The 26,611-nt window shown below is 47.6% G+C and overlaps 1 long non-coding RNA gene across 1 annotated transcript; it reads left to right on the top strand.

The window, feature by feature from the left end:
- The first annotated feature begins 1,895 nt into the window (after nt 1-1,895).
- LOC143821476 (uncharacterized) lies at nt 1,896-24,794 on the top strand. The gene is made up of 3 exons (XR_013225808.1): nt 1,896-2,046; nt 24,334-24,512; nt 24,605-24,794. It is a non-coding gene; the product is annotated as an uncharacterized LOC143821476 (long non-coding RNA).
- The last annotated feature ends 1,817 nt before the right edge of the window (nt 24,795-26,611 follow it).

Genomic DNA, 26,611 nt, shown 5'->3' with positions numbered 1-26,611 from the left:
AGGATGATGGTATAGGATTCATCAATTTATAAACAACCCAGCCCCTCCCCCAAATTGCAAGGGTTGCTGAGAGGCTGGGGCAAGGTTAAATGGTTGCTATGGGGGCGCGTTTAGGGAAGACTGAACTTTAACACTCACACAGCACCCTCCAGGTTTTCTCATTATTTAATAGCAAAGCTGGTTTGGAAATAGTCTGAAAAAAGCCCTGTAAATCCTGGGATGCGCACTGAGGTACCATGATGTCGTGGGGAAGCAGGGGGGAAATGTGGAAATGGCCCTGGCCATCTGAAAATTGGGTCAAACCTATCCCCAACCCAATATAAACCTGGTACCTCCAGCGGCATCTGTCCTACCCATACTGGATGTTTGACCCCCATTTTGGTGCCTGCAGAGCCCCTTCCTAATAGCAGTTCCACCTCACCTGGAGGGACTTCCCTGCAGCCACTCACGTCCTCCCCACTGACTGCCTTCAGGTACCGATTCAAGACATCATTAGCTGCACCTAAGCAGATGGTCATATACATGTTTATTTTATTTTTGGTGGAGGGATCACTTTGGCATGAAATTGAGGCCACTGTGGGTGGGCAGGTAGTTGTGAGTTCCTGCATTGTGCAGGGCGTTGGACTAGATGAACCTGGCTTTACCTTCCAAATCTATGATTCTGGCAAATCAAGCTGGATGGAGCACAACACCTGGTTTTCCTTACTTAGCAGTAAGATGCCTGTTCCATTGCCATTGTTCAGTGCCACACAGACCACCGGAAGCCTCTTTGCAATTCACCCCCACCCCTTTGCCAATGAAGAGAAATACGGCGCTAATGCATGCACACACACCCCTCCCCGACATCCACCTGGGATTGTTCAAAGCCAACATTTCAAAGAAGCAATGGATTACAAGATGTTCCAATCAATATTCTTCTGTGGTAGAATGAAGGAGAGAGAGAGAATAATGGAGACAAGAAAGAGGAGGGGAAGAAGCTCAGAGGCGAGAAAGCAAAAATGAAATTAAACTGGGCCGTGTGAGAGAAACAAAGAGGTATTTGTGATGGTTTGCTTGAATATCGTGATGGAGGTTCTTCCAAGCTTGCCATAGGGACAGGTAATGAATTAACCTTCCAAAGGCCTGGATGAATTCTTGTGCACTGCCCCCCAGTCCTCAGCCACAGAGTTTCTCGTCCCCCCACCCTCCGTAAAAAAGACAAATTTACCTTATCACATAAAATCATAGAGTTGGAAGGGACCTCCAGGATGATCTAGTCCAACCCCCTGCACAATTCAGGAACTAACAACTACCTGCCTACCTACAGTGACCCCAATTTCATGCCTGAGTCATGCTCCCCACCAAAAATGTCCAGAATCCAGCCTGGCCTGAAGGAAAATCACCAACCATCCCACAGCGGCAATCAGCAATTCCTTGAGCATGCAAGGAAAGGCCTCAAGAGACATCCCTTCCTGCCCATCCACTCACAATCTGCCTAAGTTCATAAAATCAGCATTCAGAAATAAAATCACAAATTGGAATTCAGCAGAACACACTGAAGAGGGCAGAGAGCTGCTAAGTAGGGATGGGCGATTCAGATTCGGAAACGTCCGAATCACCCGAATCCGGCCCCTACGCGGTTAAAACGGTCCAAATCGCTGTGATTCGACGATTCGGCAGAGTCGGAGGCCGGGCAGCCGTTGCCTGTAGCCTCTGGCTGCCCTTTCTATTTTTTTTCCTGTTTTTCCCCGCCGAAAATTGCAGCGGGGGAAGGGGGGAGTGAGTGGCCAATCAGAAGCCTGTAGCTTTTCAGCTCAGGCATTCTGGCCACTCACTGAACACTTTTCATTTTTAAATCCCCTTGCTTTGTAGCCTGCCGAGGAGGAGGCTACTTAAAGCAAGGGGCTGCTTGCTGGAGCTCACTTGAGCTCTCCGGCTGGCTGGCTGGCTGTACTGCTCCCAAGCTCCCTGCGTGGTTGAGCGGCTTGCCTACCTGCCTGCCTGCCTGCCTCCTGGACCCTGGACCTCCTGGACCTGGCCTGACATTGCTGGAGAAGACCGCAAACAGTTTGTTTTACGAGTTTTCCCCCTCTATTTCCTATTTTTCTCTTTTTCCCCTCTCTCTCTTCTCCCTCTCCCTCCCTCTTCTTTTCTTGGGTGGCTGCTGGTAAGGTTGTTTGTTTGTTGAAGCTGTTTCTTTGGTTAGCCTAGGTAGAGTTAGCTTGTTTGGTTAGCTGTTAGGGCCTTGCAGGGCAAGTTTTTCTTGGTAGCCACCTTTGGGGGAGTGCCCTGAGTGGCTGCTGGTTGTTTGTTTGTTTAAGCAGTTTCCTTGTTTGGCCTAGGTAGAGTTAGCTTGTTTGGTTTGGCAGTTTGGGCCTTGCAGGGCCAGTTTTTCTCGGTTGCTACCTTTGGGGGAGTGCCCTGGGTGGCTGGCAGCTGGTTGGTGTTTTAGAGATTGTTTCCTGGGGGGAATTGCTGCGTTCTTCTTGGGATGCCCAATTAGTGACCCTTTAAATAGGCAGTAAAATCCATAGTTTCAGGAAAAATTATAAAGTGCTACTAATTTTTTAGAATAGATAGTTTTTTTCCTAAGTAGCTAGATAGGATTGCATTTTTATAAGATAAAAGTGATTTGGGATCTAGGCTAAAAAGAACTTTCTTAGTAGTTTAAAAAACTTTAAACCAGCAGGGGCTGTGCCTTATTGAAGGCCAGCTTTCCTGATAGAGACAGGAATTGATTTAGAGGCTGCCAGCTTTAGGGGTTCTTCTTAGCAGATCAGGTGGGGGCTTGGTGCATAAATCTGCTCCAGCCTTCCTTCTAGCTAGTAACACTCAGATAGCTTAAAACACTTTAAAAGTGTAAAAAGGTTTTTTTCTAATTTTTCCCTGCTGTAGGTTAGGTAGGGCCAGTTAAACTTAGCTAGGCCCAGACAGGTATCTTAAGTTTAAAAAAAAAAAACAAGAGAGAGAAAAGGGAAAACTCCATAGAAGTCAGGTCAGCTAAAATAAACAGGTAGCTGGTGGGAGGTTTTATAAGTTGCAAGGTTTCCTTAGAAACAGGTGTAAGGGCAGTTAATGGCAGGGCCTCAAATTTCCCTGTCTCTTAGATTAGAAGAAACAGTTTGTCCAAGGGAACATGAGTGGCAAGAAGGAAGGTCAGGCTAGGGGCCCTGGGGGAAAGGCCCTACAGAAAACTAGAGAGGTGGAGGGGACTGAGAGGGGGATGGAAGCGTCCTTCCCCCCACCTGAGAAGAGGCCTGTCTTGGGACCTCTGGCCGGAGTGGTGCAATAAAGAATCTCCGCAAGGGTCTCTTTATTGAGATGTGGCGCCCCCTTCTAAGGTGCGTCAGGTAGGGGTCTTTGCTGGCACTTCTGCAGGGCCTGCTGATCAGGCAGCCCCTTGTGTCGTTCCTTTTGCTAGTGAGGCATGGAGGCGTCAGGAGGAATTGCCTGATCTCTCCCTCGGGGTGAGCCTTGGGGACATGAGTGGCTTGTCCTTCATGTCCCCAGGCATGAAGGACAAGCCAGGTCCTTCATGGCTCGCCAGTCTACTCCCCTTTCTCCTCCAAGATCCAGCAGGCTTCAGTTGGGGGGGGGGGGCGGGAACAGGAGCAGATGGAAGAGGTGGTGCAAGAGGGACAGATGGAGGTGGCACCCCTGCCCTGCTATCTTGACTCCTTCTCCCTCTCTCACCTCCTTCTGTCTCCACCTCAGTACACGGTGTGTCCGGCCCGAGCTCCTCACAGGAGGCAGCTCAGGGGACTTCCCAGGCTGTGAGCCAGCCTGCGTTGTCCAAAGTCTGGAATTACATCCAGATAGTGGAGGGAACATACTTTTGCAGAGTGCCAGCACTGTAGGCAGAGGGTTAGCCATGGAAGACAACAGTGTTACTACACGACTAGTAACACAGTGTTACTACACAACATGAACCACCTGAAGAGGCACCACTAGGCTGTCCTGCTTCAGGGGGAGAGACAGGCTGGCAGTGGGGTGCCTGTGCTCGCACAACCTACCAGCATGGGGCTGGAGAGTCTCCCCGGGACCTCCACCTTCAGAGCTCTCCCTAAGAGTTCTGCTCAGGGGGCGGGTGGAGTTAGAGGGAGGCAAGCGACCATGGTAGAAATGCTTGCCCGGGCTGGCAGCAGCATGCCAAAAGGGGGGTTTGAGGCAAGGTGTAGGGCCACGAACCATGACCTAGCTGTGCTCATGGCCGTGGGTGGGTACTGCTTTCGTCTGGCTGACGACGTGTACTTCCACTGACTATGCCTTCGCATATCCACCTGGTACATGCCTCCTAGTCGTACTACAATTAGCAGGTCAGTGTTGCCCTCTCTTTATAGGGCAGCCAAGTGCCCCATGGAGGTAGAGATGTCCCGAGCTTCAGGGACCGTACACTTCACGTCGGACATATGGATGTCATTTCATGCACAGGATGCGTACATCTCGCTGATTGCGCATTGGTGAGACATATGGGAGGTGCTGGGTGGGGTAGAGCCTGTTAGGCAGGGTGCACGCTGCCAGGCATGCTATCGCCATGCCTTGCTGCACATCGAGCCCTTTGATATGCGGCACATGGCAGACAACATCGAGGGCACCATTCGTAGAATGGTAGATGGGTGGGTAGGCAGTGGGACGGGGGTCACCAAGGGCTTCTTGGTGACAGATGGTGCCCTCAACATGACCAAGGCGGTCAAGGGCATGGGCCTGAAGCACATCTCCTGTGCGGCCCACCTTCTCCACCTCGTCGTTAAGGATGCCCTTGGGATCGGCTCCAAGGGAACCAGTTCATCCGCCGAAGCCATTGACTTCCTGCATCTCATCGAGAAGTGCCGGAAGATCGTGGCACATTTCTCTCACAGCTCGTACGACATCTCGAGGCTGGAGAGAAAGCAGGTCCTGATGGGCATACCGCAGCACTGCCTTATCAGAGACGTCAGCATGCACTGGAACTCCACCCGTGCCATGCTTGAGCGCTTGGTGGAGCAGAGGAGAGCTTTAGACACCCTTGTCCAGGAGACGAGGATGTTTATGCCTGGGGAGTGGGTCACCCTTGAGAGTGGGAGATCATTTCTCAGACCGTGGAAGTTCTTGGGCCCTTCAAGACTTTCATGGAGATGCTCTCATCTGACATGGCGAGTTTGGGTCTGGTCGTGCCCATGGTCCACAAGGCCCATGTGGTCCTGGCCCCCTTCCTGGACCCGGCTCGAGGACGTGCAGACACTGTTCCAGCCGTGCGCACGCTTGCAAGGAGGCTTCTGAGAGGGCTTGAGAGCTGCTTTGAGCCCCTCTGCAAGTCAGTGACATACAGGCTCGCCGCCATGTGTGATCCACGCATCAAGGGCAGCTTAGCAGAAAGGGAGAGGAGCCTTCCTGAATGGCGCGAGCTGCTCATTCAGAGGCTTGCCTGGTGGAAGTCCAAGGAGGCTGAGGTGTCAGGCCAGGCAGGGGAGGAAGGAGCCAGCACGTCCGCTGCTCCGCTGCTCCTCCCCCCCCAGCTCCTGCTGGCACATCAGCCACCGCGGGCCACCCCAGCAAGAAGGCTGAGCAAGGCAACTTCTTGCTGGGGTTCCTTCAGCCCACTCCTTCTCCTGAGGGCAGTGGGTGCCCGAGGGAGGACAGTGTGTCTGGGATGGTGAGGGCTTATCTCGGTGAGCCCCAGGATTCCGAGAACGCCTGTCCCTTGAGATACTGGGCCAGGATGGAGGCGGTCTGGCCGGCCCTCTCCCGCCTGGCCCGTGTCTACCTTTCGTGTCCACCAACGAGCGTCCAGAGCGAGCGGGCATTTTCTCATGCAAGCAGCACCGTCTGCGAGTATCGCTCCTGCCTGGCACCCGAAAGAGTCCAGCAATTGGTCTTCCTCAAGGTCAACTTGCCGGCTCTTGGCCATCCAGAACTATTCTTGGAGGAGGACTGAGGTGAGCACAGAATTGCTGTGACTGCATCCCCTCTGAGTCTGTTCTGGGTGGCAGGGGTGAAAAATGCTCGCCCAAGGTAAAAATTCAGACAGGACCAGTGCCCTGGCCAATCTAAATTGCCCCCCCACCCCGCACACAGAAATTCTGCAATCACCAGAGGGCCAGAGATTAAATCTGGGTCCCTCAGTCATGCCACCCATTTGGAAAACTTTTCCCAGTCCCAAAGTGAGCCTTAGAGCTCATGTTAAACCCAAGACGTAACTGAGCATTTCTCAGTGGGTACCCAGGAGGAGTTTGTTGTTGTGCGTGTGCCAGTTTGTCTTTCTGATGCTGCCACGGCTGTTCTCCCAGAGCAGCTCTGTCAGGGCTCTCTCAGGATGTGGCCTGAGTAGAGCAGTTGGATTAGAGGTGGTTTAAGGCGGTGGCCTGTTGCTGTTAGGTTGTTGGATTCCCCACCAGTGTTCACTGTGCGCTGTGTGGACTTCTGGGGGGGGGATGTGTCTTTTTGCTGCCGCCAGATCTGTTCTCCCAGAACAGCTCTGTCAGGGCTCTCTCAGGATGTGGCCTGAGTAAGGCAGTTGGATTTGTGGCGTTTGAGGGCGGTGGCCCATGTGTAGGAAGGGAAAGGTGACTGGAAGCTGCTTTGATACACCTTTGGGTTGTGAAAATCATAGAATCATAGAGTTGGAAGGGGCCATACAGGCCATCTAGTCCAACCCCCTGCTCAACGCAGGACTAGCCCTAAGCATCCTAAAGCATCCAAGAAAAGTGTGTATCCAACCTTTGCTTGAAGACTTCCAGTGAGGGGGAGCTCACCACCTCCTTAGGCAGCCTATTCCACTGCTGAACTACTCTGACTGTGAAAAACTTTTTCCTGATATCTAGCCTATATCGTTGTACTTGAAGTTTAAACCCATTACTGCGTGTCCTCTCCTCTGCAGCCAGCAGAAACAGCATCCTGCCCTCCTCCAAGTGACAACCTTTCAAATACTTAAAGAGGGCTATCATGTCCCCTCTCAACCTCCTTTTCTCCAGGCTGAACATTCCCAAGTCCCTCAACCTATCTTCATAGGGCTTGGTCCCTTGGCCCCAGATCATCTTCGTCGCTCTCCTCTGTACCCTTTCAATTTTATCGACGTCCTTCTTGAAGTGAGGCCTCCAGAACTGCACACAGTACTCCAGGTGTGGTCTGACCAGTGCCGTAAACAATGGGACTATGACATCTTGTGATTTTGATGTGATGCCCCTGTTGATACAGCCCAAAATGGCATTTGCCTTTTTTACCGCTGCATCACACTGCCTGCTCATGTTTAGTTTACAGTCCACAAGTACCCCAAGGTCTCGTTCACTACCTAGAAGCGTATCCCCCATCCAGTAGGCATGCTTTTCATTTTTCTGACCCAGATGCAGAACTTTACACTTATCTTTATTAAATTGCATCTTGTTCTCATTTGCCCATTTTTCCATTGTGTTCAGATCTTGTTGAACTCTGTCTCTATCTTCCGGAGTATTTGCCAGTCCTCCCAATTTGGTGTCATCTGCAAACTCCCTCCATCCTCTCATCTAGATCATTAATAAATATGTTAAAAAGTACCGGGCCGAGCACCGAGCCCTGAGGTACCCCGCTACTCACCTCTCTCCAGTCTGATGAAACACCATTGACAACAACTCTTTGAGTGCGGTTCTGTAACCAATTCCCTATCCACCTAACTATCTGAAAATCCAGATTGCAGTCCTTCAACTTATCCATCAGAACATCATGGGGAACCTTGTCAAAAGCTTTACTAAAATCCAAGTAAAGGACATCAACCGAATTTCCCCGATCCAGCAAACCTGTTACTTGGTCAAAAAAGGAAACCAGGTTGGTCTGGCAGGACCTGTTGGAGACAAATCCATGCTGACTTCCTTGGATCACCAAATTGTCCTCCAGATGTTTGCAGATCGCTCCCTTTAATATCTGCTCCATTATCTTCCCCACAACAGAGGTCAGACTCACTGGTCTGTAGTTTCCCGGGTCATCCTTCCTCCCTTTTTTGAAGATCGGAATAACATTTGCTCTCTTCCAGTCCTCTGGGACATCTCCAGTCCTTAAAGAGTTTCCAAAGATGATGGACAAGGGCTGTGCAAGTTCTCAGGAAAGTTCTTTGAGTACTCTCGGGTGCATTTCATCCGGACCAGGGGATTTGAACTCATCCAGTGCAGCTAAATGCCTCTCGACAACCTCTCTATCCATGTTAACCTGCCACCCAGACACTGTCCTTTGGCTACGGCCATCTCTAGATGTGCCTAAACACTTTGACCTGTGGGAAAAAACAGATGTAAAATAGGCACTAAGCCTTTCTGCTTTCTCTGCATCTTCCGTTAGAGTTTGTCCATCCGCACCTAACAGTGGGCCTATTGCCTCCTTCACTTTACGTTTGCTCCTCACATAGCTGAAAAATCTTTTCTTGTTACAATGGGCTTCCCTGGCCAATCTTAGCTCACCTTCAGCTTTGGCCTTTCTTATGATTGATCTACAGTGCCTAGTAACCTGTAGGTACTCTTCTTTAGAGCTCTGTCCTTCCCTCCATTTCCTGAACATTTTCCTTTTCTTTCTTAGTTCCTCTTGAAGTTCTCTGTTCATCCAAATAGGCTTCTTAGAGCTCCTGCAGTGTTTTCGTCTTTCTGGGATAGTCATTGATTGAGCATGCAATAGCTCCTGTTTGAGTAGCGCCCACCCTTCACATGCTCCCTTCCCTTCCAGCATTGTCGTCCATGGTATGACACTCATCATGTCTCTGAGTTTATTAAAGTTTGCAAAAGCAAGTCTTCCTCTTGTTCTGTATTTGTTAGAGGGGGGAGGCTGGATGGGAGAGCCAGTGATGAGTCCACAGCATGCATGGAGCACCCAGATTTTCCTCTGATCTCCATTTGCTTTCTGAGGCTCTCCCAGGTTAGTGCGTAGGTGCTGTGAAGCTTTAAAGCTTCACAGGGGGCTGGGGGGGGATCTCCAGGTCTCCCCTGGAGGTTGACATCCCTGCACCACTAGTGTTCCTAGTAGTGCAGGGATATTCCCCCCACAGACCAGTGCAGGGCCCCTCTCTTCTCTGCAGGGGAACCCAGGTGAAAACTCAGTGGACCTTATTGGTTCTGCAGTTCTCACCTGGAGGCTGCTTAGGCTGCCAGCCACAGGTACCCCTGCACCTGGGAGAGAGAGACCCTTCCTGGCCTGCTCTGTTTGGAGCCAATGCAAGTCAATGGCTCCATTGACTTGCATTGGAAATCCTTCCCCCGCCTTCCCCGGGGGCTGGGGGGGAGCGGGTGTAAGTGGCGTCTTTGGGGGCTCAGGGAGAGTCTTTCCCAAGTCCCCTGAAAGTTTCAAGAAGATTGGACCAAGGGGTCCAATCCTAGGAGCTCCCAAAGAGGGTGCTCCTATCCGCTTCATTGGATATAATGGAGTGTCAGGTTCTTTAGTTTGAACATGTTTCCCCATAGACTTCTATGGGGAATCATAGAATCATAGAATTGGAAGGGGCCATACAGGCCATCTAGTCCAACCCCCTGCTCAATGCAGGATCAGCCCAAAGCATCCTAAAGCATCCAAGAAAAGTGTGTATCCAACCTTTGCTTGAAGACTGCCAGTGAGGGGGAGCTCACCACCTCCTTAGGCAGCCTATTCCACTGCTGAACTGCTCTGACTGTGAAAATTTTTTCCTGATATATCATTGTATATATTGAATGTTCCTTGGGAGCCCCTAGGATGGGGCCCCCTGGTGCCATCTTCCTGAAACTTGCAGGGGACTCAGGGAAGGCCCTTCCTGAATTCCTTTGCAAGTTTCAAGAAGATTGGAGCAAGGGATTCCATCCTATGGGCTCCCAAAAGCATGAGAAAAAATGATTTCAGCAGGTAAACTGGCAATTTCCTTGTTCTGAAATCATTTATTTCATCTGACTATCTAATCTCTGATTTAAAATTTCCGAAGATGAAGAACACATGTATTGTTTATATGTTCTATGTAAACCGCCCTGAGCCTCCAGGGAGGGGTGGTATATAAATATAATAAATAAATAATAAATCCACTACCTCCTGAGGAAGCCTGTTCCACTGAGAAACCACTCTAACTGTCAGGAACTTCTTCCGGATGTTTAGATGGAATTTCTTTTGAATTAATTTCATCCCATTCGTTCTGGTCTGTCCCTCTGGGGCAAGAGAGAACAATTCTGCTCCATCTTCTGTATGGCACCCTTTTTAATACTTGAAGATGGTTATCACATCCCCTCTTAGTTGTCTCCTCTCCAGGCTAAACAGACCAAACTCCCTCAACCTTTCTTCATACGTCTGACTGATCACAACATCAGCACCAACTGCTGTTCTGAAGAATTGGAGTCTGTGATCACTGAACCACAGACTTAATAGTCTGTGCTTGGGTTGCAGAGAAACCAGCCACTTCCTTGGCATTGGGGTCCTTCTCCTGTACTTGAAGAGTGCCATCAAAAACGATGCAGTCAGCAGGGTTTCTTGGTGCATGGTCCTTGCAAAGCTCAATGGAAGCACTGGTTTTCCTCTGTTTTCACAGATTGGGAGCCAATCTGTTCCACTATATATTTCTGGTAAAGTCTTGGAGGAGGAGTGCGTCTCATGGCTTACGTGCCACCCACTTAACACCCACTCAGGGTGGTTCTCCTGCCCCCAAGTGCCTCCTCCTCCAACCGGCTTGCCTGTCTGCCCAGTGGCCAGCCAATCACCTTCTGTGCCCCACCCCTGACCGCCCCCTTCCACTTCCCTCTGAGGCTTGGAGGCTGCAGATCCCTGCTGGGTAAGAGCGCCTTTCCAGGTCCTGGGGGGAGGGAGAGGCTGTCCGTTCTTCCACACACACTCCCAATCTAGCGCCCGTTGTATTCCTGAATGCAACAGGCTTGGCCCCTAGTCTTATGAACAAAAAGTGAGCAAACTGATCAGTCAGACAGTGATTATGAATAAAAAATGGTACTTTTCTAAGTACCATTTACTTAAAATGGTACTTTTCTAAGTACCATTTACTGTTTAAATCTCTGTTCTCATCACATTTTTTTGCACAGACATTTGTGGAGTGTTATGGGAAATGCTGTGTTTCTTTACTTACTTACCATATTCCCTTCTCTCCCAGTGGGTACCCACAGCAGATGATATTGTTCTCTTCCCCTCCATTTTCACAGCACCCCTGTGAGGTAGGTCAGGCTGACAGTGTGTGACTGGCCCAAGGTCACCCAGCCAGCTTCCGTGGCACAGTGGGGATTTGAACCCATTTTCCCCACATCCTAGTTTGACACTTTGAGCACTGTGCTGCATTATATAATTCCCTGTCCTCACCATCTATAATCCTGGGGAGAACTGATTTCACCTGGGCAAGTGTACCAGTGTCAGAGGGAAATGAAGCTGAAACACAGCCTCTAATGCACAGTTGCAAAGCAGTCTGACAGCTTCTCAGAGCAGGTGGTGGGTGAGGCAAATGGATCCAAGGCTTGGTACTTGAAGACCTGTGACTGTTGAACCCGGTGCATTGGCCTATCGAACCTGTTCATCACACAGTCTGCAGCCTGCCATTTTGCACTTTGCAGCTGCCAAGAAAGGGTTTGAGCTCAAGATAATAAATTGCAGAACAATTATGTTTTCTTTTAAACGAAGGAGTTTTTTGGTTTGAAAATCAATGAAAGATGAGGCAATTTGCAGAGTAAATTAAGCCTACCACACTGGTGAAAAGGCCCTTCACAAAGTGCAAAATTCAGAAGGGCAGCTGATGAAGTGATCCTTGGTGTTAGAATGTGGGTGTTTCAAGCATGCTCCAATTTTCATCCACAGAATGTTCAACAACCACCTTACACTGCCCTGATCAGGGTAGCTCAGCCATGCCTGATAGTGTCAGATCTCAGCAGCCTCGCAGGGTTGGCCTTGGGTAGTATTTGGGTAGGACCTCCAAGAAAAACTAGGATCATGGTGCTGAGGCAGACATCTGAACGTCTCTTGCTGTGCGACCAGATCTCCTGGCTACACCACACACACACCATACGATAAATCATACTTACAAGCATACTTCATTGAAATCTATATCGCAGCCACATCAAAGCTGGAGTACTGGAATGTGTTCTCTGTGGGGGCCTCTGATGACCAGGCTAGGATTATCAGCTCACGAAAGTAAATTTGTGATCAATTATGGTCAGTTTATGACCACCATGAACCTCCACAAAATTTAAGGCAGTTTATGGCAGTTCGTGGAGGTTTGTTCTGCTCCCCAAGGAAAGCATCCATGGAGAACAGAAAGCAGAGGTCACAAACCACTACAAGCCTGTACATGAACAAACCAAAAAGAACCATAAAATATTGTTCATGCCCATCCCTAGCTAAGATTGGAGAGTCCCAGGGTTCATTTTTCTCCTCTGCCATGATGCTTGCCGTCTACCTGAGACCAGTCAGTTTCTCTTAGTCTAAGGTACCTCAGAACTCAAATGATTTGATGGGAAGTCCAGTAGGGTCACCTCATTAGAAAGGCCAGATGGTATTTATGCACGGGTCAAAGTTTCTCCCCCTGTTTATCTTATCAAAACTCCATTTGCTTCTTTGGAAACACCACAGATGTTTTTTCCTGAGCAGGAACCTTCAAATTTCACTTGGGGTGAAATTTAGCGGCATAGCACCTGTCTGGCTTGCCAAAGGCCCTGAATTCAGCCCAAGGCTTCCTAGGTGGCAAGAGCTGGCTGTTACCACTTCTTAAAGCACTGGTTGGGTTGCTCAAAGAGCATTCAGAAGAGTGACAGCTGAGGGCTTAACATTCAACCATCATTAAAGTTGGGAAAACCTCTGCCCGAGATTTTGGAGACAGACTAGATAATACTCTTCAACTGCTACCAATTGGATCTATGGTTCAATCCAATATATTTCCAGTTCTAACTGGTTCCCTACAAAGACCTGTCCTGGTCTCCAAGAGCAACAAGGGACTCCTAAGATAAAAGTTTGTCCTTGGGTCACTGGTGCCATCTGTTTCCAGCAAAAGAGCCTTGGGAAAAAATATTAACCATATATAACAACCTTGGTTGTAGCCATCTGTTTAATGGCCAGTGTATTTGGGGGTATTTGCCAGGGGCCTCAAATGTCAGGTATCTTTGTTGCCAAGAAAACAATATTTGACTGGATGTAAAAGAGATATTTATTCTAGAGCAAGCAAGTTAATGCAAACATAAACATTGTCAGCACTGAAATTTCAGTGCAGTTACACAGTAAATAACCCCTTTGCCCAACCCCCACTCGTGGGGCTCAGTTAATGTGGGAAGCTTCAAAGGGAAAACAATCCAGGCAACTGGGAACTCTCTGTGGAACCCAAAGGCAGAACTCAAGCAGGGAGGTGAGAATGTAGGTGGGAGGGAAGGACAATAAATTCTCTAGTCAATCGACCCATCTAACCATAACAAACTGCATAACATGGGCATGCAGATGAAAAGGAAACAACAGTCCAATCAGCTATGAGACCTTGTCCAGACCCGTGAATCTCCGGGTGAGGAGATTCCACAGCTTTTACAGACAAATGATTCAATGAATGCCAACATGATTTACAATACAAAAACAGTTCCTCAGGGTAGGCAATTTACACATCAGTAGACAGCATATCAAAGCCCCATAGTGGTAACAATACACAAGATGAGGGAGGGTGATGGTGGAAAGATATACATTAAGACCACAACCATCTGACAGAACCAACTTGGTTCTGATATCAAATAGGCAAAAAGCAAAAAACAGTGGTGCCTTTGCATGGGGCACCCAAGAGAATCCTGTTTTGTTTTGCAGGTTAGCCCCCCCCCCCACTGAGGCTACTTTGCCCACAGGACACTAAAATCCTAGAGCTGACAGTCATGGCAAGGAACTCCAGTGGGCTTCTGGAGGGGCTGTGGTTCAGTGGCAGATCCCCTGCTTGGCGTGCACAAGGTTCTATCTTCAGTCCTGGGCAACATCTCCAATTTCAAAGGACCAAGCAGTAGCTGATGCAAAAGACCCCCCCCCTGAAACCCTAGAGAGACTCTAGCAAGTCAACCTGTGGCCCTCCAGATGTCAACCTGTGGCCCTCCAGATGTCTACAATTCCCATGAGCCCCTGCCAGCAAAGGGGTTGAGTACCCCTGCTCTTGCAGACTAACCAGACATCCCCAACACTGATGGACAGGTGGCCTGATCCAGTAGAAGGTAGCTCCTTGGATGGTCGTTTGTGGATTGTCTGCTCTAAGTGCAAGCCACCTGAATCTTCTTTCAGATCTGGAAAACAGTGCAGGAGTTGAAACCCCTTCTCCTTGTGAGGATCTTGTCAGGAACCAGGCAGGAGACACCCCAGTAAAGTCCCAGTAAAATGTGTGATCCCCCAGCGAATAATGAGCCTGCAACCAGCAGAAAGGAGGTATGAAGTGTGAAACACACTATAGCCTGCCCAGCAAAGGAGGCAGATTCCCTCCCCCCCCCCATTATTTAAAACGGCATTAAGTCTCTCTTTAGTAGTTTTGAACTTAGTGCATCCTTCCCCTCCTCTTTGGTTCTCAGACTCCCATCCCTTCTTCTCCTCTCTTCCCCACTCCTCTGCTCAGATACTCCATGACATTCCACAGTCCTTCCCTCCCTCCCCCTCCCCAACACCTCTTAAGATGGGCACTAGGTGGGCAGCATGGAGGCTATGTGGGCAGCATGCATGCAGTGCTCAGCTTAAGAGATGCTGAGGAGGAGGAGGGAGGGAAATAGTCTGGGGTGACTGTGGAATGTCATGGAATGTCTGAGCAGGGGAGGGGGGACAGAAGAAGGGACAGGGTCTGAGAACCGAAGAGGAAGGGAAGGATGCATATAGTTAAAAACAACTAAAGAGAGACTTAATGCCATTTTTAATGATGGAGGGGAGGGATCTGCCTTCTTCACCACTTGCTGGATATGTTCTGTTTGGGGGGGGGGCTTTGACTGACAGGCCGAGGAGTAGTGAGTGAAAGAGCACACTGCTCTTCCGTTTGCCTTTTGCGCAGCATGTGAGAAGGGGAAAGCGCAAGAAGACACAGCAGGAAGGCTTTCACGTGTGGAGAGGAGAGGTAGTGTGATTTAATATATGCCAAGGAGGCATCTGGCTGTTTTGACCACTGTGTGGAAATCTGTGCAGACATCTGACCGAGATGAATGGGAGTAGGTCAGGGAAACACAGATCCAGCTCAGGGGGAAGATCACAATCTTGCTTCGTTCTCAGTGAGCTCAGGTTGAGGTTTTAAGGTCTCCCCTCTCCGGATACCCTCCCCTCCCCCCATGGTCAGTGTGCGGAGAGGGGGGAAGAGCAAAAGGCTGCTTGCTGCTTATGGAATCACTGGGCTTCTGCCTTGCCAACTCTGGACTGGGAAATACTTGGAGATGTTGGGGGACGAGGGTAGGTATGGGGGAAGGGAGGGGCCTCAGCAAGGGCTGGAGATAAACTGGAATAGGATGAGGTGCCACCTTGAGGTTGGCAGCCCCACTGGGCCTAGCATCCCTGAGGAGCCCTCAGTAGCAGCGTGGCCATTCCTGGTCATTCCACATGGATGTGCAAAATGGGCTAAGATCTCTTGGAATCTCTTCTCTGCCACCCCCTCACTCAGATTTGACTGTGCTTCTTTTACAGGCTGGTTGAGGTAGACGTTTCCTAAATATTGCCTGATTAGGACTTGTAGGTGTGTGCCCCCCTCCCCCTTCTTGCTTTCCTCTTGGTGCCTTTCCCTCCTGTTCCTTCCTGCCTCAATTCATAGGAGAGAGACCTGTAGGATTCCAGTCAGAAATGATGGAATATATTTTTAAAAGCACTCAGCATTAATGTCTCCAGTGCACACTGAAGAAAGGACTGGGTGGGTGTTTGGTCCCCCCCCCCCCATTTTCTTTAGCTTCTACTTGGAATGAGTCTCACGCAACTCTTTGCATGCGACGCTCCTGTCAGCCATGGTGCGCCAGGGTCTAAGATCTTTGAAAGAGCTGCCCTTTCATTATTAATATTATTATGATGTCTGATGAAGTGTGTGTGCAGTGCCTGTTTGGCGTCTCTAATGGCGTGCTTCCAAGAGAAGCGTCTTCTCAGACTCAGGGGGCCAAAACAGACGCTGCTGTTGTTCTCCCTCTCCCTCTCCCTCGCTACTCGCTCTTCACATCTCTTATTAACAACTTCCAGCTGTGGAGGAAAAGGCTTCAGCATGCCGGGAAATGGCAGCTGGCCTAGGCTAGACACAGAATTCTGGAATCCATTGCCAGCCAGACTGGGGGATGGTGATTCACTTCAATGAGGTTAGAAAATTTCATGCCCTAGAGCAGGGGTAGTCAAGCTGTGGTCCTCCAGATGTTCATGGACTACAACTCCCATGAGCCCCTGCCAGCGAAAGCTGGCAGGGGCTCATGGGAATTGTAGTCCATGAACATCTGGAGGACCACAGCTTGACTACCCCTGCCCTAGAGATAAAACCTGGAGCCCTATCAATCTGGGCTTGGTTTCCTGCTTCCTCAGTCACATGGGCTGCAGGCTAGGGGAGGGCCTTGCATTTCAGTTCCAGTTGGTGTACCACAGGCAACACCAGACAGGCAGGATATTAAACTACCATAACTTCTATAACCCCGCTTTTTGCTGACCGAGATTGTCGGGTCACCTTTTTGTGCTGTCAGGCTACCTACCTGATTCTGCTTGACTGATTGCTTCCTGTCTGAAACCTGCCCCAACATAATTCTCTCTCCTTGTTCTGCATGCCTGAAATAACAACTGTAATTACACATGGTAGCTAAATGGAACCTCTGTGATCAGAGGCAGTGTACCTTTAGTGTTGGGGTCAGTCATACTAGTAAAGACAGCACTTAGTGCCAGCCAAACCATAAGCCTATGTAGGCCAAACCATAGATATTTCAGCAGGAATCATTCATCAGCCAGCTTGGTGTAATGGTTAAAATGTGACACTAGGATCTGAGAGACCTGGGTTTGAAACTCTTCTCCCCCACTGAAGCTGCTGGGTGACCTTGGGCCAGTCCTATATTCTCAGGCTAACTTACCTAGGGTGGTTGTATGAATAAAATGGAGATGAGGAGGACATTAGAAGTTGTTCTCGGTCCTCATTGGGGGGACATGTGGGGAATAAATGAAATAAGTAAATAAATGTAAAAAATAAACAGGAGGCTCCAAGTATACCGACTACCAAGATAAATATTTGCAGTTCTCAGGAGAGCTCCAAGAGGGGGTAGCTGTTGACAGTGTAACCTGCTACCCCTTGAACCTTCACAGAATCAGCCTCTCCACCAGATGGCTATTCAGCCAGTTAAAAAATTTCCAAAGATGGAGAACCCACCACCTCCCGAGGAAGCCTGTTCCACTGAGAAACCGCTCTAACTGTCAGGAACTTCTTCCTGATGTTTAGACAGAATTTCTTTTGAATTAATTTCATCCCATTGGTTGTGGTCTGTCCCTCCGGGGCAAGAGAGAACAACTCTGCTCCATGGCAACCTTTTATTGATCTACCTGACAGAATTAGGATCCATACCACATTTTACCAGCTTGTCAACGAGATTATTATGTGGAATTTGTTGATAAGTTCAACTTTCAATTTGTTGATGGTTTCCTATTCTTATCTTCATTCCATTCTCTTTCAGCAGTGCTCCATAGGGGGCAAGAGAAAGATTGAGAAGAAATTTAAGGAGACACCAAGGCAAGGAGAAACACCATGGATAACTTTGGCCAGCCCTTCTCAACTTTTTTTTCCATTGAGAAACACCTGAAACATTCTTCAGGCTTCGAGTAACCCCAGAAGGGGTACGATCATGCAGAATATGGTTGGGAAGCATAGCTGGGTATGCGCCCGTCTGGAACCCCTTCCCTTCCCACCCTCTCAGGGCTATCATTGGCCATTGCGGGGGGGGGGGGGGTCAACATGACCATATATGGTCATATCACTCAATACATGTTTTAACAAATTTTAAAAATATATTAAAAATTAACTAACTCCCACCCATTCAGGAAATCCATCCATGGCCATCAAGAAATTTCAGGGTTTCATGAAACCCTGTTTGAGAAAGCCTGACTTTGGCTTAATTGCTCCATTTGTTTATCACAAGGGGCTGAAAAGAGCCAGTCCACACAACCAAGAGTTAAGCATGCATGCTTTGGGATGCATGGTGAGGTGATTGTCTTACTGCTTTACCAGGCTCTTAGAGTTGACTTTCTGTTAGTCTCCATGAAACCCTTCTCATTGGGAACTTGAAAGTATCCTTACCCTAGTTGTGTAACAGAAGAGTTGTAGGAGCATTTCCACTGTGCCTTAAGCCCAGCCCATGACTGCAGCTGCCTTTTGTTTACACCATTTGGCCCAAAGTAGATTGTTTAAGGCAGGTGGGTTCTTGCAAGGATAAATGTTACCAGCAAGTTAAACAGCTTTGCATACTAAGAGTGCTATAGAAATGATTAATAATAATAATAAAATGATTATTCTTCCTTCTGTCTTGGAAGAATAAAAGGCTCAAGCCAAGTGGGTTTGTTTTTGCCGCACTCAAAGTTTGAACAAGTGTGCAAAGTAAATGGCAGCATTAATCTGATTACCAATAAGTTCAGGTTAAATCAAATGCCAACTAATGCCGCTTATTAAGTTTGCAGGTTTTCTAAACAAGCCGTGACGATAATGTAGCCTTTGCAATCCACCTGTGGACCTCAATTTGTCATTTCTGCATCATGAACATAAACAATGCCTGAGCCCAGATCTTGCAAAAAACAAATGGCCACTGAACATTGGACTCAGCGTAGGTCCACCCCCCCCCCCCCAAACACAAGTTAAAGATCAGGCAGCTGCCCCTGTTCTTCTGGGGAAGTGTCCATGGTGCTGAACTTAAAGCAAGGCCTGTAAACAAAATATATAGCATCTATAAACAGGACAAAGTTTGAGTTCAGTAGTACTTATTCTGGGAAAGCTTATACTTAGAATAAACCCTTGTTGTTCTTAAAGATACCACTAGACACAGATTTTGATCTGCTACTTTACACCAACATGGCGACTCACTTGAATGTATAAACTTGTGAGTTATCCCTAGTCCAGGGACCGGGACCGGTCTGTGGAGTAGTCAGTACTGGGCCACGGCTCCTCCTCATCCTCCTCCCTGGATGCTGCCTTGGGGGCTGCCCTGCCACTCTGCCACCAGCTCACCTTTGGTGCTCTCCGGCAGCCACCATGGCTGGGGCTCCCCCTTGGCGTGGCATTGCACGGCTGCTGCTGGCAGCATCCCCCAGCGGGCGGTGGGAAGTCAGGGGTGCTGGCGGGAAAGCAAGTGGAGCAGGGGCTCCTGAGGCAGCCATCAGTGAAAGACTCCGGGCCTCAGTAAAATTGTCAATTGTTGACTGGTCCCCGGTGATAAAAAGATTGGGGACCACTGAGTTATTGTACCTTATCCATTAGCCTACTTGCTGAAAGCAGAAGCTCCACTCACCCACATGCAGCCAGCTGGATGACCCTGGGCTTGCCACAGCACTGATAAAGCTGTTCTGACCGAGCAGTGATATCAGGGCTCTCTCAGCCTCACCCACCTCACAGGGTGTCTGTTGTGGGGAGAGGAAAGGGAAGGCGAATGTAATCCACTTCGAGACTCCTTCGGGTAGACAAAAGGGGCATCTAAGAACCAACTCATTTTTTTTTTATATATATAAGATTTTTATTTTTATTTTCCAGGATTAAAAATAATGAAATACAGGCAATCTACATTGTTAGTACAGAAGAAAAAAGGTTATGCTCTTCATTTGATACATTTAGTTCCCCGTTTCAATCCCCTTTTAAAATAATTAAAGATAATGCAATGCAAGTAATCTACATTAATGATACAGAAAGAAAAGGGTTATGCTCTTTGTTTGATACAGTTGATACCCCGTTTCAATCCCCTTTTAGGTAAATCAGATAAAGGCCCCATTGTTCTTGAAAACCCTCTTCTCTTCATTTAAGATTATAAGACTCCACATGGCTACAATATTATGGACTTTTACCCAAAGCTTATAAACTTTTTCACGTTTCCACCACATTTAAAAAGAGAAGTCTACTTTGTTACCATCATTTCAACATTTGTTTACATAGTTTTTAACAATTTTAGCAATCATAAACAATTTATACTTGGCGTGGTCTTAGAGCCATCCACATTTTCACTAGGGAAAAGAAAAAAGGAAAAAATAAAGGCCTACTTAGTTGTACGGAAAGAAAAAGGATATATATAAATATATATATATATATATAGGTTGTTAAGGTTGTTAAGCTATATAGGTGTACATTATTGATACCAAAAATGATAAAATAAGAGTCTTCATTAGTTAGTAAAATAAAGTCTTCATTAGTTACATTTACACCTCCTCAGTTAGGTGCCTCCTTTTAGTTGTGCTTTAAGTTTGAGCTAAGAGTCACTACAGAGATATGTTAAATAATTCAAATTCAGCTAACATAGGAAATCTAAGACCCCACACTTACGTGGTAGTATAAACCCATTCCATTAAGTGTCTCCTTTTAATTAAGCTTTAATTTTGGGCTGGTAGACACTACGAAGTTAGATTTGATAATACAAATTCAGCTTACTTAGATCTTAGACCCCAGATTAACTTCTTAACTAGTTATATTGCCTATATGGCTACGGAAAAAAGGAAAAAGAAGGAAAAGAATTTCAATCACTGTGTCTTATTTCCGTTCCCCAAGCTTCTTAGGGGGGTCTCATATCGAGGCTTGATGCATCTTGTTGTTCCCATTGACTTATGTTCTGTCCAATTGGCCTTTGGCTTAGAAAGTGCAGATGTAGTCTTTCCCTCGGAGTATACATCGGTAAATCTTGAAGCAGTTGTACCTCCTGGGCTCCAATATCAGTACAGTTTTTTTTCCCAAGAAGCTCCTTTCAATCGATTACTTTCACTGCAGATCCATGATTGGTTCTTGTGTACTGTTGCTTTAGAGTGGCTGTATGTCTTCTTAGGTAGGGTGTCCTTATCTAGGCTGCAGAGCTCCGACATCCCCTTTTCCATCTCCATAGTTTTAAGTTTCTCTTCTGCTGGTAGTTCTCCACCTTGTTTAGAGCTATCATCAGCCACTGTTGTTGATTCGTCATTCTTGTTAGAGACTTCTTCCTTGCTGCCTTTGAACTCCTTAAGCATATTTTTAAACAAGCCATCTGTAAATGCTTTCAGGTCTTGCATTTGTATCTCTAATAAATAAGCAAATTTTTTTAGCATAGACATGTTGGCTTGAAATTTTCTTAGTCTTAGGCAATTTTGGAAATAACCAGTAGAGGTCCTACGGAGTCACTCTATCTTGCTTAGATTAAAGAAAGCAGCTTTCCACGCCGAGAGTTTGTTCCAGGGGAGAAGGTGCCGGGGGAAACCCCCACTCACTGTTTATAGGCTCGATCTGATGTCTGCCAGTTGTTTCCCTGTAGCTGTCAATGGGAAACCGGAACTATTTTCTTCACCAGCTGTCATCCGTTGCTTTAATGACCTGTTGAAGCTTTTCCAAGCCTAAGTTCTCGTTCTGGCAAGCAACTCTCGCGAGATCCTTGTATCTACTTTTCAATCTCCGATTTATAAACAGTGGCGAGGGGATGTTCTGGCTACCTTAACCCCTTTCCTTACCTTCTCTCACTTATCTTCCTGTCACTCTAGCTTGCTTAAGTTAAAGAAAGCAGCTTTCCACGCCAAGAGTTTGTTCCAGGGGAGAAGGTGCCGGGGGAAAACCCCACTCACTGTTTGTAGGCTCGATCTGATGTCTGCCAGTTGTTTTCACTCCGGAGTTGTGATGAGTCAAAAGTCTTACAGGGAGGAATCCAATTAGCTTTGAAGATTAAAGTAAGAGCTGTGTAGATTGCAGAGTTATAAGGAAAGACGAAAGTTTTAAAATGGCGAATGGCACTTGCTGGACCCTGTGCACACTGAGCTTGCGTTCCAGGGAATATTAATTTCCCTGTGGAACAGAGAGGCCCCAGAGATTCACAAGGAATTCCTGAGTAGATGGTGGGTGGGTTTGCGTACCCAAAACCCGATTCTGTCAATCACAGCAGCGATTGACCCTCAGTGGAACAGGAGCTCCGCCCATCTCCTAAGAATCAACTCTTCTTCTTCTTCAGTAGTATCAGGGCTCTCTCAGCCTCACCTCCCTCACAGGGTGTCTGAAGAAGAAGAAGAAGAGTTGGTTCTTATATGCCGCTTTTCCCTACTCGAAGGAGGCTCAAAGCGGCTTACAGTCGCCTTCCCATTCCTCTCCCCACAACAGACACCCTGTGGGGTGGGTGAGGCTGAGAGAGCCCTGATATTACTGCTCGGTCAGAACAGCTTTATCAGTGCCGTGGCGAGCCCAAGGTCACCCAGCTGGATGCATGTGGGGGAGCGCAGAATCGAACCTGGCATGCCAGATTAGAAGTCCGCAGTCCTAACCACTACACCAAACTGGCTCTCATGATATGGGGAGAGGAAAAGGAAGGTGATTGTAAGCTGCTTAGAGACTCCTTCTCGCAGAGAAAAGCTGCATACACGAACCAACTCTTCTCTCTCAGCTCCACCTCCTTCACAGGGTGTCTATTGTGGGGAGAGGAAAGGCAATTGTAAGATGCTTTCAGACTCTTTCTGGCAGAGAAAAGCAGCATATAAGAACCAGCTCTTCTTCTAGAAGAGTCTTCCCCAATATCTGTAATCTTTCAGTCGGAAATGCTGGGGATCGAGTCCAGGACTTCCTGTATTAAATGCATGGACTAAAACTCTGCCCCTTTTCCTACTTACTCACTGACAGTTCTTTTTTTCTTGTATTTTTTTAGTTCAGATTTACTTTTTCTCCAAATGCAAAAAACTTTATTTAGTTGTAGCGAACACTTTCCTTAAACAACAAACAGTGCAATCCTAAGCAGAGTTAACACCACCTAAATTTAATGACCTCAGTGGTTTTAGAAAGATATAACTCTGCTTAGGAATGCAGTGAAAATTACACCTCGTGGTCTTTAAGCACTTGATCTCATTTCACACTCGCTGTAGCTAAAAAGATCCCCCCTCCACCTGAAAAATTTGGTCATACTAAGAATGCTAACAATCTGTGGGGGAAGACCCCCAGCCAGGGGAAATATTGAGTAGGTGGAGCTATGCAAATGAGACGAGTAATTAATGAGAACCAGTTCTGTACAGATAAGGAATTGGTATGACCCATACAAAAAAATGATTGTTTTTTAGGGAAAATCTGCCTTTGAGAAAGGAAAGTGGAAGAGGCACACACACACAGACAGACACTCCATTCTAAGAACAGGCTTAAAGAACAAGGGGTGGGGAAGTTGGGAGTCTGCTGCAAGAGGTGGAAATTACCAAAAATTATCCGGTTCCCAGGAGTCTTCCTTAGCAGAACATCTCCATGGCTTTGCCCTGTCAGTTCAATCCAAGTTCTGTTTTGGGCACCCCAATTGAAGAGGGATGCTGACAAACTGGAACGTGTCCAGAGGAGGGCAACAAAGATGGTAAGGGGTTTGGAGACCAAGAAATATGAAGAAAGGCTTGGTCTGTTTAGCCTAGAGAGGAGACGACTGAGAGGGGATCTGATAACCATCTTCAAGTATTTAAAAGGGTGCCATATGGAGGATGGAGTAGAATTGTTCTCTCTTGCCCCAGAGGGACAGACCAGAATGAAATAGATGAAATTAATTCAAAAGAAATTCCACCAAAACATCCGGAAGAAGTTCCTGACAGTTTGAGCGGTTTCTCAGTGGAACAGGCTTCCTCGGGAGGTGGTGGGTTCTCCATCTTTGGAAATTTTTAAACAGAGGCTAGATAGCCATCAGATGAAGAGGCTGATTCTGTGAAGGCAAAGGGGTGGCAGGTTACAGGAGATGAGCGATTGGGATGTGAGTGTCCTGCACAGTGCAGGGGGTTGGACTAGACGACTCATGAGGTCCCTTCTAACTCTATAATTCTATGATTCTAAGTGGGTCTCGCTCTGCTGCCCTCTGGAAGACAGAGGAGTTCTGCCACTATCTAAGGAAGGTTGCTACTATCCCATTTTGTTGAAGATTCAAAACTGGTCTTTTGAGTAAAGGTAACTGATGTTTTGCCATCTCTGCAGTACAAACTCATCATTAAAAAGCAAAGCTGTTTTATTACGAAGTTTGAGTCCAGTGGCACCTTTAAGACCAACAAACTATTATTTTGGGTATACACTTTTCTGCAGATACTATTTGAAGAAGTGTGCATGCACACAAAAGCTTATACCCAGAATTAAACTTTATTGGTTGTAAAGCTGCAACTGGACTCAAACTTTATACTATTGCTTCGAAACAACATGGCTACCCCCTAAATTGATGCTGTTTTACATAAAGGATGTTAGGTAGTATTTCACTACCGCAATTTATCTAAGGTGATGTTTCTCTTTTTGAAGTGCAGAATGCAGCCAAATCTGCCATTCCATTTATACCCATTTCATATATTTGCTGTCTCTTTCAGTGTGGAGCTGGTGGAAAGTGCTGCTCCTGGAAAGTTTTCAAGGCAAGAGAAGTTCAGAGGTGCTTTGCCACTTGCTGGCCTCTGCAGAGCAACCCTGGGCTTCCTTGGGAGTCCTAACCAGGGTTGACCATGCTTTGCTTCCAAGAGCTGGAGAGAGCAGGCTAGCCTGAGCCATCCAGGTAAGGATGCTGCCCCTCATTGCCCCCTTAAAATGTTCACCCCAAGCTAGGCACTTTCCCTTGCCTGACAGAAGAATTTCTCTGGATCCCAGGGTGCTCTGACTGAAGGTGCCACTTCCCTGGGCAATCAGTGGACCCCGCACTTCAAAGCCCATCAAGCTCGTTCTGTTGCAGCTGCGTCTGACTCCTCTGGCTGGGGGGAATTTGCTGTCTGTTTTGATAACCTTTCTACCTGGCTTTATGGTGATTCCCATCAAGAGCTAAGAAATGTTGTCTACTCTGTCAGGGGACTAAAATCAAATAAATAAAAACTCTTCCACTAGTGCTTTTCTTTCTTTTCTTTCCTTTCTTTAAAAAAAGAAACAATAACAAATCTCCAAGCCTTTGTGCTCAGGTCCCTTGTGAACAATTACAGAACAGAAAAGCAATATAAGTCCCAGCTGGTTTGTAGAGGTAGAGGACCAAGTTAGTATTAGGGAAGATCTACTGCAGCCTCCAAAAGACAGCATGGGGCCAATGCTATTAATTGAGAGATTATGGAAGTTGGTCTCTTTGTCAGAAAGCATCATTTAAATCTGTGTTGTAGAAATGGCAGTGCCTTCCTTCCCTGTTTTTCTTGTGAGTAGAATCATAGAATCATAGAGTTGGAAGGGGCCACACAGGCCATCTAGTCCAACCCCCTGCTCTATGCAGGATCAGCCCTAAGCATCCTAAAGCATCCAAGAAAAGTGTGTATCCAACCTTTGCTTGAAGACTGCCAGTGAGGGGGAGCTCACCACCTCCTTAGGCAGCCTATTCCACTGGTGAACTACTCTGACTGTGAAAATTTTTTTCCTGATATGTAGCCTATACTGTTGTAGTTTAAACCAGTGGTCCCCAACCTTTTTATCACTGGGGACCACTCAATGCTGGGGACCACTCATCGGAGACCACTCAACGCCTTTTACTATGGCCCAGTGGGGGGGGTAGTTTACTCCTCTACTCTCAACCACTGCCCTAGCGCTCTCTGATTGCTATGGTAATGTTTAAACATCCCTTCAAAATAAGATACAGACACGCCACAACAATAAAGTGTGTTGTAAAGGGCTGGGGGGATGAAGTAAAGGGCCGGGGTGGGGGGGGAGAAGGCGTTCTTCAGGGCCCACCCCCAATTAGTCGAAGGACCACATGTGGTCCATGGCCCACAGGTTGGGGATCGCTAGTTTAAACCCATTACTGCGTGTCCTCTCCTCTGCAACCAATGGGAACAGCATCCTGCCCTCCTCCAAGTGACAACCTTTCAAATACTTAAAGAGGGCTATCATGTCCTTATCGATGAAAACAGGAACAGGCGTTGAGCATGGAGGGTGCCAAGTGTCCGGCAGGGGGGCTCGTCGGAGCAAGCTGGAATGAAAAACCGGATGCACATTCCTGTAAGTTTTAGACAACCCCAACTCCACAGTCACATCATTGATCAGTCTAGTGATAGGAAAAGGCCCCACAAATTTGGGCCCCAGTTTGCGTGATTGTTGTTGGCAGCGGAGGTTTTTTGTGGAGAGGTAGACCTGGTCCCCCACAGTCCAAACCGGGTTGGGAGAGCGTTTTTTTGTCCGCTTGGGTCTTATATGACTGTTTGGCCTCTTCCAGGCAGGGGACAATGGATGGCCAAGCTTCAGCAATGTCTTTTGCCCATTTGGTCACATCAGGGGCATCGGAGGACACCAACTCCCAGGTAGGGGCTGCCAATAGGTCAGTCCCATAGACCGCTTTGAAAGGTGATACCCCCGTGGAGGCGTGGACCCCATTGTTGTAGGCAAACTCAGCCAGAGGCAAGAGGGCAACCCAATCGTTCTGCTGATGATTGATAAAACAGTGCAGGTATTGTTCCAAAATTTGGTTCACCCGTTCAGTTTGACCGTTGGACTCTGGGTGATACCCCGAGGTGAGGGCTTGCTCCACCCCTAGCAGGCGCAGAAACGCCCGCCAGAACTTGCCAACGAACTGGGAGCCCAGATCTGAGAGCAGTCTCCTAGGGATACCATGTAGTCTAAAAATGTGGGTGACAAACAAGGAGGCTGTCAAGCGCACAGGACACTCACAACAAAACTTATTCAAAAGAA

The sequence above is a fragment of the Paroedura picta genome, chromosome 12, assembly GCF_049243985.1.
Source record: "Paroedura picta isolate Pp20150507F chromosome 12, Ppicta_v3.0, whole genome shotgun sequence".
In the NCBI taxonomy this organism is placed as follows: Eukaryota; Metazoa; Chordata; class Lepidosauria; order Squamata; family Gekkonidae; genus Paroedura; species Paroedura picta.
This window is presented reverse-complemented; position numbering and strand designations above follow the sequence as displayed.